The sequence below is a fragment of the Coregonus clupeaformis genome, chromosome 24, assembly GCF_020615455.1.
Source record: "Coregonus clupeaformis isolate EN_2021a chromosome 24, ASM2061545v1, whole genome shotgun sequence".
Lineage (NCBI taxonomy): Eukaryota > Metazoa > Chordata > Actinopteri > Salmoniformes > Salmonidae > Coregonus > Coregonus clupeaformis.
Window position 1 is genome coordinate 21539197 of NC_059215.1, and position 18528 is coordinate 21557724.

Consider the following 18528-nt stretch of genomic DNA (forward strand, 5'->3'; position numbering starts at 1 on the left):
AGCCTACTATCAGTAACACACTACGCCGCCAGGGACTCAAATCCTGCAGTGGCAGACGTGTCCCCCTGCTTAAGCCAGTACATGTCCAGGCCCGTCTGAAGTTTGCTAGAGTGCATTTGGATGATCCAGAAGAGGATTGGGAGAATGTCATATGGTCAGATGACCAAAATATAACTTTTTGGTAAAAACTCAACTTGTCATGTTTGGAGGACAAAGAATGCTGAGTTGCATCCAAAGAACACCATACCTACTGTGAAGCATGGGGGTGGAAACATCATGCATTGGGGCTGTTTATCTGCAAAGGGACCAGGACGACTGATCCGTGTAAAGGAAAGAATGAATGGGGCCATGTATCGTGAGATTTTGAGTGAAAACCTCCTTCCATCAGCAAGGGCATTGAAGATGAAACGTGGCTGGGTCTTTCAGCATGACAATGATCCCAAACACACCGCCCGGGCAACGAAGGAGGGGCTTCGTAAGAAGCATTTCAAGGTCCTGGAGTGGCCTAGCCAGTCTCCAGATCTCAACCCCATATAAAATCTTTGGAGGGAGTTGAAAGTCTGTGTTGCCCAGCGACAGCCCCAAAACATCACTGCTCTAGAGGAGATCTGCATGGAGAAAAGGGCCAAAATACCAGCAACAGTGTGTGAAAACCTTGTGAAGACTTACAGAAAACGTTTGACCTGTGTAATTGCCAACAAAGGGTATATAACAAAGTATTGAGAAACTTTTGTTATTCACCAAATACTTATTTTCCACCATAATTTGCAAATAAATTCATTAAAAATCCTACAATGTGATTTTCTGGATTTTTTTTCTCATTTTGTCTGTCATAGTTGACGTGTACCTATGATGAAAATGACAGGCCTCTCTCATCTTTTTAAGTGGGAGAACTTGCACAATTGGTGGCTGACTAAATACTTTTTCCCCCCACTGTATTACCGAAATTACAGGCTAAGAATGGACAGAGAGATAGGCCTATGTCTAGGCCTAAGTCTACTGAATGGCGCCGGAGAAGATGGCTGCCGTTTTACAGCCCTCTAACCAATTGTACTATTATGTGTGTTTTTCCGTGTTATTTGTAATTAATTTTGTACATAATGTTTCTGCCATCGTGTCTTATAACCAAAAAGAGCTTCTGGATATCAGGACAGCGATTACTCACCTCGTATTGGACGAATACATTTTCTTCAACGAGGCGGCCGCGAAGGATATCCTACAGACACCCGACAAGGCCCAAATCCCCGTCATTCGCATGAGGAAGAGACGGAGATATCGTGGACGTAGGTCGGGGGTGCCTTGTAAGGATCCGACGGCGAGCGAGTAAACTGCCGCTCCCATCAATCCTATTAGCCAATCTTGGAAAATAAATTGGATGACCTAAGATTACGGTTATCCTACCAATGGGACATTAAAAACTGTAATATCTTATGTTTCACCGCGTCGTGGCTGAACAACGACATGGATAACATACAGCTAGCGGGCTATACGCTACATCGGCAGGATAGAACGGCTGACTCCGGTAAGACAAGGGGTGGCAGTCTGTGTATATTTGTAAACAACAGCTGGTGCACAAAATCAAATACTAAGGAAGTCTCAAGGTTTTGCTCGCCTGAGGTAGAGTATCTTATGAAAAGCTGTAGACCACACTATTTACCAAGAGAGTTTTCATCTATATTTTTCATAGCTGTCTATTTACCACCACAAACCAATGCTGGCATTAAGATTGCACTGAATGAGCTGTAAAAGGCCATAAGTCAACAGGAAAACGCTCATCCAGAGGCAGCGCTCCTAGTGGCCGGGGACTTTAATGCAGGGAAACTTAAATCCGTTCTACCTAATTTCTACCAGCATGTTAAATGTGCAACCAGAGGAAAAAAAACTCTAGACCACCTTTACTCCACACACAGAGACGCATACAAAGCTCTCCCTCGCCCTCCATTTGGCAAATCTGACCATAACTCTATCCTCCTGATTCCTGCTCATAAGCAAAAACTAAAGCAGGAAGCACCAGTGACTCAGTTAATAAAAAAGTGGTCAGATGATGCAGATGCTAAGCTACAGGACTGTTTTGCTAGCACAGACTGGAACATGTTCCGGGATTCTTCAGATAGCATTGAGGAGTACACCACATCAGTCACTGGCTTCATCAATAAGTGCATCGATGATGTCGTCCCCACAGTGACCGTACGTACATACCCCAACCAGAAGCCATGGATTACAGGAAACATCCGCACTGAGCTAAAAGGTAGAGCTGCCGCTTTCAAGGAGCGGGACTCTAACCCGGACACTTATAAGAAATCCCGCTATGCCCTCCGACAAACCATCAAACAGGCAAAGAGTCAATACAGGACTAAGATTGAATCGTACTACACCGGCTCTGACGCTCGTCGGATGTGGCAGGGCTTGAAAACTATTACAGACTACAAAGGGAAGCACAGCCGCGAGCTGCCCAGTGACACAAGACATCCAGACGAGCTAAACCACTTCTATGCTCGCTTCGAGGCAAGCAACACTGAAGCATGCATGAGAGCACCAGCTGTTCCGGATGACTATGTGATCACGCTCTCCGTAGCCAATGTGAGTAAGACTTTTAAGCAGGTCAACATTCACAAGGCCGCAGGGACAGACGGATTACCAGGACGTGTACTCCGAGCATGACCAACTGGCAAGTCCCTGACTGAGTCTGTAATACCAACATGTTTCAAGCAGACCACCATAGTCCCCGTGCCCAAGGACACTAAGATAACCTGCCTAAATGACTACCGACCCGTAGCACTGACGTCTGTAGCCATGAAGTGCTTTGAAAGGCTGGTCATGGCTCACATCAACACCATTATCCCAGAAACCCTAGACCCACTCCAATTTGCATACCGCCCCAGATAATGCAATCTCTATTGCACTCCACACTGCCCTTTCCCACCTGGACAAGAGGAACACCTACGTGAGAATGCTATTCATTGACTACAGCTCAGCATTCAACACCATAGTGCCCTCAAAGCTCATCACTAAGCTAAGGATCCTGGGACTAAACACCTCCCTCTGCAACTGGATCCTGGACTTCCTGACGGGCCGCCCCCAGGTGGTAAGGGTAGGTAACAACACATCTGCCACACTGATCCTCAACACGGGGGCCCCTCAGGGGTGCGTGCTCAGTCCCCCTCCTGTACTCCCTGTTCACCCATGACTGCATGGCCAGGCACGACTCCAACACCATCATTAAGTTTGCCGACGACACAACAGTGGTAGGCCTGATCACAGACAACGATGAGACAGCCTATAGGGAGGAGGTCAGAGACCTGGCCGTGTGGTGCCAGGATAACAACCTCTCCCTCAACGTGACCAAGACAAAGGAGATGATTGTGGACTACAGGAAAAAAAAGAGGACTGAGCACGCCCACATTCTCATTGACGGGGCTGTAGTGGAACAGGTTGAGAGCTTCAAGTTCCTTGGTGTCCACATCACCAACGCACTATCATGGTCCAAACACACCAAGACAGTCGTGAAGAGGGCACGACAAAGCCTATTCCCCCTCAGGAGACTGAAAAGATTTGGCATGGGTCCTCAGATCCTCAAGAAATTCTACAGCTGCACCATCGAGAGCATCCTGACTGGTTGCATCACCGCCTGGTATGGCAACTGCTTGGCCTCCGACCGCAAGGCACTACAGAGGGTAGTGCGTACGGCCCAGTTCATCACTGGGGCCAAGCTTCCTGCCATCCAGGACCTCTATACCAGGCGGTGTCAGAGGAAGGCCCTCAAAATTGTCAAAGACTCCAGCCACCCTAGTCATAGACTGTTCTCTCTGCTACCGCACGACAAGCGGTACCGGAGTGCCAAGTCTAGGTCAAAAAGACTTCTCAACAGCTTCTACCCCCAAGCCATAAGACTCCTGAACAGCTAATCATGGCTACCCAGACTATTTGCACTGCCCCCCCACCCCATCTTTTTACGCTGCTGCTACTCTGTTAATTATTTATGCATAGTCACTTTAACTCTACCCACATGTACATATTACTTCAACTACCTCAACTAGCCGGTGCCCCCGCACATTGACTCTGCACCGGTACCCCCCCTGTATATATAGCCTCCCTACTGTTATTTTATTTTACTTCTGCTCTTTTTTTCTCAACACTTTTTTGTTGTTGTTTTATTTTACTTTTTTATTAAAAATAAATGCACTGTTGGTTAAGGGCTGTAAGTAAGCATTTCACTGTAATGTCTGCACCTGTTGTATTCGGCGCATGTGGCCAATAAAATTTGATTTGATTTGATGTGTTCATCTTATCATATTTCTCCAATGCCAGTGTGTCTTGTTTGCAACAAAACTGTCCCTGTTTAAAAATAATTACATCTGAGACATCATTAGGAATCTGAGCATGGTACTTTCAAAAGTTAAGCCTACATTTCCACCCCAGACAGAGTAGGCCTACCAATGCAGAAATATTTAAGGGACAGATCGACATTTACGAGGGGGAGGGGTGGTCTCAAATAGGGGAGGGGTGTCATACTTTTGTTTTTGCTTTGGGGAGGGTTGTGTGGTTTGCTTTGGGGAGGGTTGGGGAGTCCCCTGTAGCTCAGTTGGTAGAGCATGGCGCTTGCAACGGCAGGGTTGTGGGTTAGTTTCCCACGGGGGGCCAGTATGAAAATGTATGCACTTACTAACTGTAAGTTGCTCTGGATAAGAGCGTCTGCTAAATGACTAAAATGTGGGTAGTGTGTTTTTTCCTTGGTTTACATTTGCTCTTCTGCTCATATTTTCCCTATAAACAATGGCTTGACTTATTTTTGATATGAGTTGAGGAAGACTGTTTCAGGGCTACCAGAGTTACTCCTATTATCTAACAATATAATGCTTATCTTTATATAAAATATTCTAAAAGAAAATTAACGAATTAGCCTCCTTCTGTATGTCTATATCTGTATAGCAGATGCAGTAGCCATCTGACATAAAGAAATGCATGTTGGTGTTGTAGCATGCCACCGGCATATCTATATCTCTTTTGGGGTTAGGCCTAAGCTTCTCTTCCTTTATATAGGCTATATATATTTATTAAAATGTTAATATCATACAGTGGACACCTAGGCCTATAGGCCTATGCATGAAATGCCTTGATACATGTAGTGCACAAATCTCTGACAGCTGAACAATGAGGTGGACAATTATTGTTTTAGGAAAGTAGCCTAAAAAACAAAAAAAAATGGGTTTAAAGTTTTCCATATGCTACACATCAAAACATAAGGAATAGTGTTTTTGTAATTTGTTATAGGCTGTTTTTAAGCACACTAAATTAGGCTCATTTGGCCAATATCCCTTGTTTATTGATGGCGCTGGCTGCACCAGGTCGGATCTGAATGCATATGGATGTCCGGTAAACGCATTAAGAAGGAAAGAAATTCCACAAATTAACTTTTAGGAAGGCACACCAGTTAATTGAATTGCATTCCAGGTGACTACCTCATGAAGCTGGTTGAGAGAATGCCAAGCGTGTGCAAAGCCGTCATCAATGCAAAGGGTGGCTATTTGAAGAATCTCAAATATAAAATATATTTTGATTTGTTCAACACTTTTTTGGTTCCTATATGATTCCATATGTGTTATTTCATAGTTTTGATGTCTTCACTGTTATTCTACAATGTAGAAAATAGTCAATATAAAGAAAAACCCTGGAATGAGTAGGTGTGTCCAAACTTTTGACTGGTACAATCAATTAATAAATCAACCAAACTGTGCAGCGGCCAATTGAAGAATGGAAAGTGACATCTGTTACAAAACATTAAAACGTTTAATGACATTCGGAGATTGTCAAGCCAAGCCTTCGATACTGGGTTTGTCGATATTTACATAGTCTATTTATTGTTGTGTTGTAAACACAAACCATGATATTGAAGTGCCCGAAGTCAGTATGCTTTGTTTATTGGTTGTGTGGTGCATTGGCTCAGAAACCTGTTGGTGGAAAATGTGTTGCATATATTTTATATAATTATAAATATGGTATCAAAATGTTGAAAATCTGATTCCCCCCTAGTTGATCATTGTCTGCAGCCGGCTCTAATCGTAGTGTAATGAAACAGGCAGTGAGAGTGAGGTTGTCTGTGGTGGTCGGCGAACCCCCAACCTTCTGGCCCATAGCCTTACGCGGCATCGACCGTGCCACAAAAGCATGCTGAAGTGGCAAAGTCGATATCCACGTTTATAAACACAGGGTACAGTTATTGTTATTTGTGGTCATAAACATTATTTTGAGTTAATTCTATGATGGGGGAGGGTGTTCCATTTATTTTACTGTACAAGGGGAGGGTTATGTAAAATATTTTTTTATGTTGGGGAGGCAGGTGTTTTTTTATGACACCATGAGTTGGACCAGCCACTCCCCCCAGTAAATGTTGATCTGTCCCTAAGCTTTGACTGCTGGCTACTCTTCTTCCATGGCTTAACCCAATGAGAGAAGGTCACAAGTGTTTCTCTAAAAGCTGTCTGGTTTTAACATCTATTGTACAAAAAGTGAATAGCTTAATCAATTGATAGTGACAGAACTAGATTACTTCCCAAGCAAAGTCTATTTTTTGTCTCCTCGGCTATAGAAGGTTGTAGCTCAGCCTCTGAATGTCAAAGAAACGAAACAACGATATTCCTATTTGCATCGGACTCACATCTTTCCTGGGTATTTTACAGCTTGTTTCTAGCATAAAGCATCGCGAACCAAAGCGCTGTTATACATCACTTTATATAATCAGATCCATTTTATTTTCTTCAATATCTTAACCTATCAAGGAGTGGACTGTGCTTTTTGTTATTTTCTTTAATAAAGGTAAGCCTGTGGCATACCCTCTCATTCCCCCTCAATTCGAGTCTTGGTTTTAACTTAATAGCCCTTCACAGACATGGACTTAGGCTATTTAAAGAGTGCATGGTGGGTGGAGGAATTGACCAAAGAATATATGGATATAGCAGCCTATAGCCTCATTTCGTCAGTCAAACAGGTAGGCCTACGTCTTATTTACTAAATAGGAAGAGATAGGCTCCAACACAAAGCCCTCTTGTTGTTAGTAGAGTCTAATTAAAATGAAGATGGTTGACATGAATTATGCCTACTCAGTACCATGAGCTGTCAATTTCTGATTGATTGTGCCGGCGGCTGCTGCTTCAAGTTTCAGCACCACAATCAATGTAAATCACTCGAATCTGGCATATTGTGAGGTCAATAACTCTGATAAATACATACTGGGCAAGAAACATATTGTTTTTAATCAAATCAATTATAGTAGTTGCAAGCTATCAATGTTGACCTGTTCAAACTGAACAGTACATAGGCTATAGGCTAGTCTGTGCCAAAGATAGTATATTTTTTGGACTGGGCCTAATTAACAACAAAAAAATCGAAGAAGCCTTTGACACTTCTGAACTGCCACCGAAGGCCTACACAGCACAGTCATTGGTTAGGCAGCACATAAAAACGTGTTTCATCAGCAAGAGCAGAGCAGGGCTCAGGGTTGGAATATGCATTGCATTGTGTAAGGCAGCCTAGTTGTATTTACACCATCCCAGCAGTTACCTTAGAAATATAACTTTGCTCTGTGCTTCTCCGAGCATGCACTTTATAGCCTATAGCCTATAGGCTATGGATCATTTGATTGAGACCACACTAAATAGCCTATAGGCGCACCTGATATTGCGCGCCCAGCAGAGAATCAGAGATGAGGTATATTGATATATAGCCTAATAAGCAACTCAATCTAAAACACTGAGAAATATAGAAATTTGATCAATTACAAATTACATGACCCTCCCCCATTTTCCTCCAGGTAACCATTCTGTAAATTTAGATCCATCCCTTACTACTAAATACCATCTGTAGTATGTGGCAGGTGGTTAGCTGAAGGTGATGAGTGGGTGAGAAAACTGATGGTGGCATGCAGGGCCAGCATTATGGGCGGGCCTTAGGGGGCCTGGCCCGCCCTAGCATACCTCCGGCCCGTCCAAATAAAATATTTAAATATTGATAATTTATTTGACCGAGACGTGCGCCGACAGAAAGACCCATCATTGTCAGATAAAGCATCCAAGGAAGCGAAACAGCGTCTCTCTGTCTCAGTATGTGTAGCCCATGTATCTGATGCTGTCTGGAATAAAAGAGTATGGCATGACATTCTCTTTTTTGCCAGATGGCATCAGATACATGTGGCTAAATATTGCAAGACAGAAGGGCGCTGTTTCAGTCGATCGGATGCTATTTTGGACTAATTTGCGAAGGTAACCTACTCTTTTAAGTGATTTATTTTACAATCAGATGAAACATCATGTTCATGCCATATTAAAAGGTAGGCTAAAAGGTAGGCTAAAAGTCCTTGACTTTTCCTAAATAAGTCTATAATACACACTGTCTTTTTAGAATCTTAATATCACAAACAGAACTGGTGTTATAGATAGTTTTAGGAGGGCATGTCATTTTTTGTAAGTTTTTCCCCGTTGCCCATCCTTCTCTAGACAGTAGGGCCTGCTCCCCTCCTTCTCCCGATAGTTGAAGATGCGTTGCCCAGTTGAAAATCACCCCAATAATTGCTTCGAAAGTTAACCTAAACTATACCAAAACTAATTTCACACATACAGTACCAGTCAAAAGTTTGGGCACACCTACTCATTCAAGGGTATTTCTTTATTTTTACTATTTCCTACATTGTAGAAAAATAGTGAAGACATCAAAACTATGAAAGAACACATATGGAATCATGTAGTAACCAAAAAAGTGTTAAACAAACCAAAATATATTTTATATTTGAGATTCTTCAAATAGCCACCCTTTGCCTTGATGTCAGCTTTGCACACTCTTGGCATTCTCTCAACCAGCTTCACCCGAAATGCTTTTCCAACAGTCTTGAAGTAGTTCCCATATATGCTGAGCACTTTTTGGCTGCTTTTCCTTCACTCTGCCGTCCGACTCATCCCAAACCAACTCAATTGGGTTGAGGTCGGGGGATTGTGGAGGCCAGGTCATCTGATGCAGCACTTGAATTCTAAATAAATCACAGACAGTGTCACAAGCAAAGCACCATCATACCTTTATTAAAACTTTTTTTTACATTGTATAATAATAGTGAAGACATCAAAACTTTGAAATATTACATATGGAATAATGTAGTAACCAAAAAAGTGTTAAACAAATCAAAATATATTTTATATCTGAGATTCTTCAAATAGCCACCCTTTGCCTTGATGACAGCTTTGCACACGCTTGGCATTCTCTCAAAAAGCTTAATGAGGTAGTCACCTGGTATGTATTTCAATTAACTGGTGTGCCTTCTTAAAAGTTAATTTGTGGAATGTATTTCCTTCTTAATGTATTTGAACCAATCAGTTGTGTTGTGACAAGGTAGGGGCAGTGGCGGCTCCTGAAAAAATTCTCAGGGGGGGCAATTTTTCTGATGATTTAGGTGACCTACACACATTTTAAAAAAGATATGTCCAGCAACAACATGAAGACAGGGGCAGCATATAAGTCAATACTGATATACACATTACTTGCTTCAAAAAGGCCTCATGGTTGAATTGGAAATATGTGCACCTGAGCATAATTCACAACAAGCAAGCAGGAGCTTTTGATAGAGGCTACTGAAAACATTGATGCAAGTTATTGGTAATAAGAATTTTTTATAGACTTCCATATTCTGCCCTCTTGTATAGATTTGTGAAAATGAACAGTGATAGACATTTTGCCTGAAAACAGAATTTGAAAATAATTTCTAGAAAAGGTAAACACAGCTATCTGTATGGCTTTGTAAAAATGAACAACCATATTCTGGCCAATTGTATAGATTTGTAAATATGAACAACCATATTCTGGCCAATTGTATAGATTTGTAAAAATGAACATGAACAGATTTTTTATTTTTTTTTTACTTAAAAAAAAATGAAAAATAACTATTTTAAACAACATCAACTGTGAACTGATTTGGGCGTGTGTGTGTTAAAGAGACAGACAGGGAGGGACAAAGCGAGAGAGAGGCTACATTACTTGTACTGAAACTGTTCTAGCTTGCTGCATGATCAAATTCAGCTGATGCGCATAGCAATGCACGTAATGGGCATTCTTGAAATGCTCACGCACATTTTGCTGCACACCAGCCTTCTCTCACCTCATCACACTGGCTCCATCGTAAGCTTGCGCAATGAGTTTGACTTTCTCGTCGTCGGCAAAAAGACCGTTCAGTCTCTCCAAAAGCACACTGGCGATTGAGACTGAGGTTGATTCCGAGATGGGAAGGAACTCAAAAAAGCGCTCCTGCACTTTGTGGTTGCTATCTATGTACCTCAGCACAAGCACCAGCTGTGTCTGTGTAGAAACGTCCGTGGTCTCGTCAGCTTGGATAGCTACGAAGTTCGCCGACTTCACCTCCTCCACAATATGTTCCCTCATGACCGCTAGCATACACTCCAGTAGCTCGTTTTGAATGGTCTTTGATGTGCCCTTGAAAACTTTAGCATTTTTAAGATGGTCATCAAACACCTCATCTAATTGTGCCACAAAGTTGACAAGTCCAAGAAAAATACCAGGGTTGGTGGAGCCCTCAGTTTCATCTTTGCCTCGCAAAGCTAGCCATCTTGACAGTTGTACGTTAATTGATTGACGCTGCTACCCGCTCTTTTCTTAGTTATGTTCATGGTTACTTATGTTACGTATAACGAAAGCGCGTAAGTGCAAGCACTCCCGGAACCCATAGAGATTGTATTGAAAGCTCTGATATTTGAAAAAAAAAATATTTTACATGATAGTCTATGAGAGACTCCTGGGCGATTTTCAACCTGACTGAAATCGCCCCAAAAGGGGCGGGGCCATTTGAAGCATGACTTTAGCCTGATTGGACATTTAGTGGCAGATCAGACGTCTAGATTAGAACACTGAAAACTACTGTTGCCGTGATATAATTAATTAGAAAAAAAATCCCTTCCTTTTCCCGTTTGGCAGTGCGTCGCCCATATCGCCCCTGGGTAGGGGGTTATACAGAAGATAGCCCTATTTGGTAAAAGACGAAGTCCATATTATGGCAAGAACATCTCAAATAAGCAAAGAGAAACGACAGTCCATCATTACTTTAAGACATGAAGGTAAGTCAATATGGAACAGTTCAAGAACTTTGAACATTTCTTCAAGTGCAGTCGCAAAAACCATCAAGTGATATGCTGAAACTGGCTCTCATGAGGACCGCCACAGGAATGGAAGACCCAGAGTTACCTCTGCTGCAGAGGATAAGTTCATTAGAGTTACCAGCCTCAGAAATTGCAGCCCAAATAAATGCTTCACAGAGTTCAAGTCACAGACACATCTCAACATCAACTGTTCAGAGGGGACTGTGTGAATCAGGCCTTCATGGTCGAATTGCTGCAAAGAAACCACTACTAAAGGACACCAATAATAAGAAGAGACCTGCTTGGGCCAAGAAACACGAGCAATGGACATTAGACCGGTGGAAATTTGTCATTTGGCCTGGAGTTCAAATTGGAGATTTTTGGTTCCAACCGCCATGTCTTTGTGAGAGTCGGTGCGGGTGAACGGATGATCTCCGCATGTGTAGTTCCCACCGTAAAGCATGGAGGAGGAGGTGTGATGGTGTGGGGGTGCTTCGCTAGTGATACTGTCTGTGATTTATTTTGAATTCAAGGCACACTTAACCAGCATGGCTACCACAGCATTCTTCAGCAATACGCCATCCCATCTGGTTTGGGCTTAGTGGGACTATCATTTGTTTTTCAACAAAACAATGACCCAACACACCTCCAGGCTGTGTAAGGGCTATTTTACCAAGAAGGAGAGTGATGGAGTGCTGCATCAGATGACCTGGCCTCCACAATCCCCCGACCTCAACCCAATTGAGATGGTTTGGGATGAGTTGGACCGCAGAGTGAAGGAAAAGCAGCCAACAAGTGCTCAGCATATGTGGGAACTCCTTCAAGACTGTTGGAAAAGCATTCCAGGTGAAGCTGGTTGAGAGAATGCCAAGAGTGTGCAAATCTGTCATCAAGGCAAAGGGTGGCTATTTGAAGAATCTCAAATGTAAAATATATTTTGATTTGTTTAACACTTTTTTGGTTACTACATGATTCCATATGTGTTATTTCATAGTTTTGATGTCTTCACTATTATTCTACAATGTAGAAAAAATTTTAAATAAAGAAAAACCCTTGAATGAGTAGGTGTTTCCAAACTTTTGACTGGTGTCGTGTAAATTCTAATCAATAATGAGGAGAGACAAGGTCAATCACCAATCAGGATATTACTTTATTCAAAATATATTAATAATGGAATAAGTGAGGCTGGCCGACCCAACACTCTTGACTGTTGGGTTGACAGTTCTGACATACATACAATTCAAATATATTTTATAGCATGATACCCCCTCTCACTGTACATGACAAACAGCAGATGTGTAGAATGAGTCGAAAGGTTAGGATTTGTATGAAATAAATGAATAATTCACAGCACACTGTATCTGCTATGAAGACTGTTCTTGTATGGAAACCAGGGTTTGGCCCCCAAGACCAGGTTCTTAGCAACTATTCATATCAGATCTCGTCCCAGGTACCTTACAGACACCAATTCAGTCTATGAAAATGCAGGCTCGGTCAGACCAGAGACATCTCCCTCTCACACATTTGTTAATCATGAAATGGAATGTGGCTGTTGGTTTTATCACCTAGCCCTTCATAAATCAAATGCCAGCTCCAGATACCTCTATCTCGAGTAAAAACCCATGTCCTTGACCACACGCCTCGACTAGCTGCAGGGAGCTGGAGTAGAAACCATCCCTTTACAAAAACACAGCATTAGTAGGACAGAAATATCTTACTATTTGTTAAACAAAGCAGGTAAACATGTTACATGTTAATTTTTCTCTCACACTGGTACTGTATATATTTTTTTACATAGCCTATATCCACATAGGAGGTCCTGTGAAAAACACGTGCCCCCCCATGGAAATCAAATGCCCCCCAAATATATGAATGTAGTCTACACTGTCCCGTGAATGTCCTGCAAAATAATCATCCTGTTGTGTCGCATTTGGGTATTTTAAATGTGGTCACCCTAGATAGTTGTGTGCTGATGATGGTGATGTGATTGGGAATGTGGGGGTTAAGTGAATTCTGACATTCAGATATGGTGGTGTTTGAACTTTGTGGCCTTGAAGAGCCAAATGTTGAGAGAAATATACAGTACATATGCATTCATACTCCCACATTGTAAGTACAGTGAATGCCTTTTTGATCTACAAATATATACAGTGGGGAGAACAAGTATTTGATACACTGCCGATTTTGCAGGTTTTCCTACTTACAAAGCATGTAGAGGTCTGCAATTGTTATCATAGGTACACTTCAACTGTGAGAGACGGAATCTAAAACAAAAATCCAGAAAATCACATTGTATGATTTTTAAGTAATTCATTTGCATTTTATTGCATGACACAAGTATTTGATCACCTACCAACCAGGAAGAATTCCGGCTCTCACAGACCTGTTAGTTTTTCTTTAAGAAGCCCTCCTGTTCTCCACTCATTACCTGTATTAACTGCACCTGTTTGAACTCGTTACCTGTATAAAAGACACCTGTCCACACACTCAATCAAACAGACTCCAACCTCTCCACAATGGCCAAGACCAGAGAGCTGTGTAAGGACATCAGGGATAAAATTGTAGACCTGCACAAGGCTGGGATGGGCTACAGGACAATAAGCAAACAGCTTGGTGAGAAGGCAACAACTGTTGGCACAATTATTAGAAAATGGAAGAAGTTCAAGATGACGGTCAATCATCCTCGGTCTGGGGCTCCATGCAAGATCTCACCTCGTGGGGCATCAATGATCATGAGGAAGGTGAGGGATCAGCCCAGAACTACACGGCAGGACCTGGTCAATTACCTGAAAAGAGCTGGGACCACAGTCTCAAAGAAAACCATTAGTAACACACTACGCCGTCATGGATTAAAATCCTGCAGCGCACGCAAGGTCCCCCTGCTCAAGCCAGCGCATGTCCAGGCCCGTCTGAAGTTTGCCAATGACCATCTGGATGATCCAGAGGAGGAATGGGAGAAGGTCATGTGGTCTGATGAGACAAAAATAGAGCTTTTTGGTCTAAACTCCACTCGCCGTGTTTGGAGGAAGAAGAAGGATGAGTACAACCCTAAGAACACCATCCCAACCGTGAAACATAGAAGTGGAAACATCATTCTTTGGGGATGCTTTTCTGCAAAGGGGACAGGACGACTGCACCGTATTGAGGGGAGGATGGATGGGGCCATGTATCGCAAGATCTTGGCCAACAACCTCCTTCCCTCAGTAAGAGCATTGAAGATGGGTCGTGGCTGGGTCTTCCAGCATGACAACGACCCGAAACACACAGCCAGGGCAACTAAGGGGTGGCTCCGTAAGAAGCATCTCAAGGTCCTGGAGTGGCCTAGCCAGTCTCCAGACCTGAACCCAATAGAACATCTTTGGAGGGAGCTGAAAGTCCGTATTGCCCAGCGACAGCCCCGAAACCTGAAGGATCTGGAGAAGGTCTGTATGGAGGAGTGGGCCAAAATCCCTGCTGCAGTGTGTGCAAACCTGGTCAAGACCTACAGGAAACGTATGATCTTTGTAATTGCAAACAAAGGTTTCTGTACCAAATATTAAGTTCTGCTTTTCTGATGTATCAAATACTTATGTCATGCAATAAAATGCAAATTAATTACTTAAAAATCATACAATGTGATTTTCTGGATTTTTGTTTTAGATTCCGTCTCTCACAGTTGAAGTGTACCTATGATAAAAATTACAGACCTCTACATGCTTTGTAAGTAGGAAAACCTGCAAAATCGGCAGTGTATCAAATACTTGTTCTCCTCACTGTACATCTTTGAATCTTTATGACTGACAAAATAAACAAAATATGTGGCATACAACCACATCTTTGTCTCTTTCGATCTTGCTTTTAATCTATCCTCAACATGAAAGCTGTCTCGTTAATTATTTGACACATTGAAAATACAAACCACTTGCTTGTCAGTCTGTCTCACTCACTCACACTCTTCTTCTCTCCTTCTCCCTCTCTCTCTTTCGCTCTCCCTCTCTCCTTATCTCCCCCCTCACTCTCTGTCTTTCTTTTTCTCTCACCCACTCTCCGTCTCTTTCCTTTGGCAGACTGTTGAATAATGGAGAATTTTCTGCCTGGTGGATGTCAGTTACACCATCCAGTGTGTGTGTGTTAGTGTGTGTGTGTCTGTGTTTTTGGTTTTACTATCCTTGTGGGAACCAGAAGTCCTCACAAGGATAGTAAAGCAAGGAAAATTCGGATAGTAAAACAAGGAAAAAGGCTATTTTAGGCTTAGGGGTTAGGTTTAGGGTTAGGGTTACAATTAAGGTTGGGTTTAGAATAAGGGTTAAGGGTTAGGTTTATGGTTAGGAGTTAAGGTTTAACATTAGGGTTCGGGGTTTGGAGTTAAGGTCAGGGTTTGGGTTTAGGAAAAATAGAATTTTGAAAAGGAATCAATTATTTTGTCCCCACAAGGATAGTAAAACAATTCTGTGTGACTGTGTGTGTGTGTGTGTGTGGGGGGGGTTGTTTGTGTGTGTGTGTGTGTGTGTGTGTGTGTGTTTATGTGCACACCATGCATATGTGTATCTGCAGTACACGTGTGCCTGGCTCTCCTGTGTTGCTGTGTGTGGTTCAGGTCTGGGGACTACCCTTAGGCTAATTGTTATGTATTAGGGTTGTACCATTTGCACCCCCATACTTACCGTAGTTGTATATAAAGAGCATCATGGGTAATGTACAGAACCAGTCAAAAGTTTGGACACACCTACTCATTCAAGGATTTTTCTTTATTCTTACTATTTTCTACATTGTAGAATAATAGTGAAGACATCAAAACTATGAAATAACATATATGGAATCATGTAGTAATAAAAAAAAAGTGTTAAACAAATCAAAATATATTTTACATTTGAGATTCTTCAAATAGCCACCCTTTGCCTTGATGACAGCTTTGCACACTCTTGGGATTCTCTCAATCAGATTCACCTGGAAGGCTTTTCCAACAGTCTTGAAGGAGTTCCCACAACTTGTTGGCTGCTTTTCCTTCACTCTGCCGACCGACTCATCCCAAACCATCTCAATTTGTTTGAGGTCGGGGGATTGTGGAGGCCAGGTCATCTGATGCAGCACTCCATCACTCTCCTTCTTGGTAAAATAGCCCTTACACAGCCTGGAGGTGTGTTGGGTCATTGTCCTCTTGAAAAACAAATGATAGTCCCACTAAGCCCAAACCAGATGGGATGGCGTATCGCTGCAGAATGCTGTGGTAGCCGTGCTGGTTAAGTGTGCCTTGAATTCTAAATAAATCACAGACAGTGTCACCAGCAAAGCACCCCCACACCATAATACCTCCTCCTCCATGCTTTACGGTGGGAACTACACATGCGGAGATCATCCGTTCACCCACACCGCATCTCACAAAGACACAGCGGTTGGAACCAAAAATCTCCAATTTGGACTCCAGACCAAAGGACACATTTCCACGGGTCTAATGTCCATTGCTCGTGTTTCTTGGCCCAAGCAGGTCTCTTCTTATTATTGGTGTCCTTTAGTAGTGGTTTCTTTGCAGCAATTCGACCATGAAGGCCTGATTCACACAGTCCCCTCTGAACAGTTGATGTTGAGATGTGTCTGTGACTTGAACTCTGTGAAGCATTTATTTGGGCTGCAATTTCTGAGGCTGGTAACTCTAATGAACTTATCCTCTGCAGCAGAGGTAACTCTGGGTCTTCCATTCCTGTGTCGGTGTCACGCTCGTCGTAATGAGTGGACCAAGGCGCAGCGTGAAATGCGTACATCTTTTATTGAGTACTATTAACAATAACAAAACAACAAAACGAAACGTGAAGTCCTCGGTCATAAACACAAACCTACACGGAACAAGATCCCACAAAAGACAAGTGCACAACAGGCTGCCTAAGTATGGTTCCCAATCAGAGACAACGAGCCACAGCTGTCTCTAATTGGGAACCACCCCGGCCAACATAGAAACACATAAACTAGAACAAGAACATAGAAAAACGAAACATAGAACCTAACACCCTGAAACTAACACATAGAAACTAACACCCTGGCTCACGCACACCCCAGGCTTGGTGCGAGGGGCAGGAACAGGCCGGGCCGGGCTGGCGACGCGCACCACAGGCTTGGTGCGAGGGGCAGGAACAGGCCGGGCCGGGCTGGCGACGCGCATCACAGGCTTGGTGCGAGGGACAGGAACAGGCCGGACCGTACTGGGAACACACACCACTGGCCTTGTGCGGGGATCAGGAACAGGCCGGACCGGACTGGTAACACACCCCAGTACCTCTCGCCGTGCCTCTACACTCTCCTTCCCTCTAATGACCAATGGCCCCCGTAACCTGGTGGCCTTCTCTCCTAGTCCACAATCTCGCCCTGTAGCTGCCTCCAGCAGCCCCGTCGTCCATGCCCACAAAAGACAAGTGCACAACAGGCTGCCTAAGTATGGTTCCCAATCAGAGACAACGAGCCACAGCTGTCTCTAATTGGGAACCACCCCGGCCAACATAGAAACACATAAACTAGAACAAGAACATAGAAAACGAAACATAGAACCTAACACCCAGAAACTAACACATAGAAACTAACACCCTGGCTCAACATATAAAAGTCCCCAGAGCCAGGGCGTGACAGTCGGTTTTATTGAGAGCCAGTTTCATCATAGCGCTTGATGGTTTTTGCGACTGCACTTGAAGAAACTTTCAAAGTTCTTGACATTTTCCGTATTGACTGACCTTCATGTCTTAAAGTAATGATGGACTGTCGTTTCTCTTGCTTATTTGAGCTGTTCTTGCCATAATATGGACTTGGTCTTTTACCAAATAGGGCTATATTCTGTATACCCCCCCTACCTTGTCACAACACAACTGATTGGCTGAAACGCATTAAGAAGGAAAGAAATTCCACAAATTAACTTTTAAGAAGGCACACCTGTTAATTCAAATGCATTCCAGGTGACTACCTCATGAAGCTGGTTGAGAGAATGCCAAGAGTGTGCAAAGCTTTCATCAAGGCAAAGGGTGGCTATTTGAAGAATCTCCAAATATAAAATATATTTTGATTTGTTTAACACTTTTTTGGTTACTACATGATTCCATATGTGTTATTTCATAGTTTTGATGTCTTCACTATCATTCCACAATGTAAAAAAAATAGTAAAAAGAAAGAAAAACCCTTGAATGAGTAGGTGTGTCCAAACTTTTGACTGGTAGTGTATGTTTGAGATGATCACTTTCCAGATAAATTATTGAACTGAATTCCTGTGTCCCTTCTCATCATTATTGAATTGTTATAAAGACCTGGTTATGAAACCCATAAGACATAACAAAAGAGATTGGCGACAAGTAAGTCTACAGGAACTTTTCTGTCCAGAAGAAGTTGTTTTTTTACAAGTTAAAAACTGTTATTTTCTGTGGTACAGTCTAGGGTAATGTTAGCACAG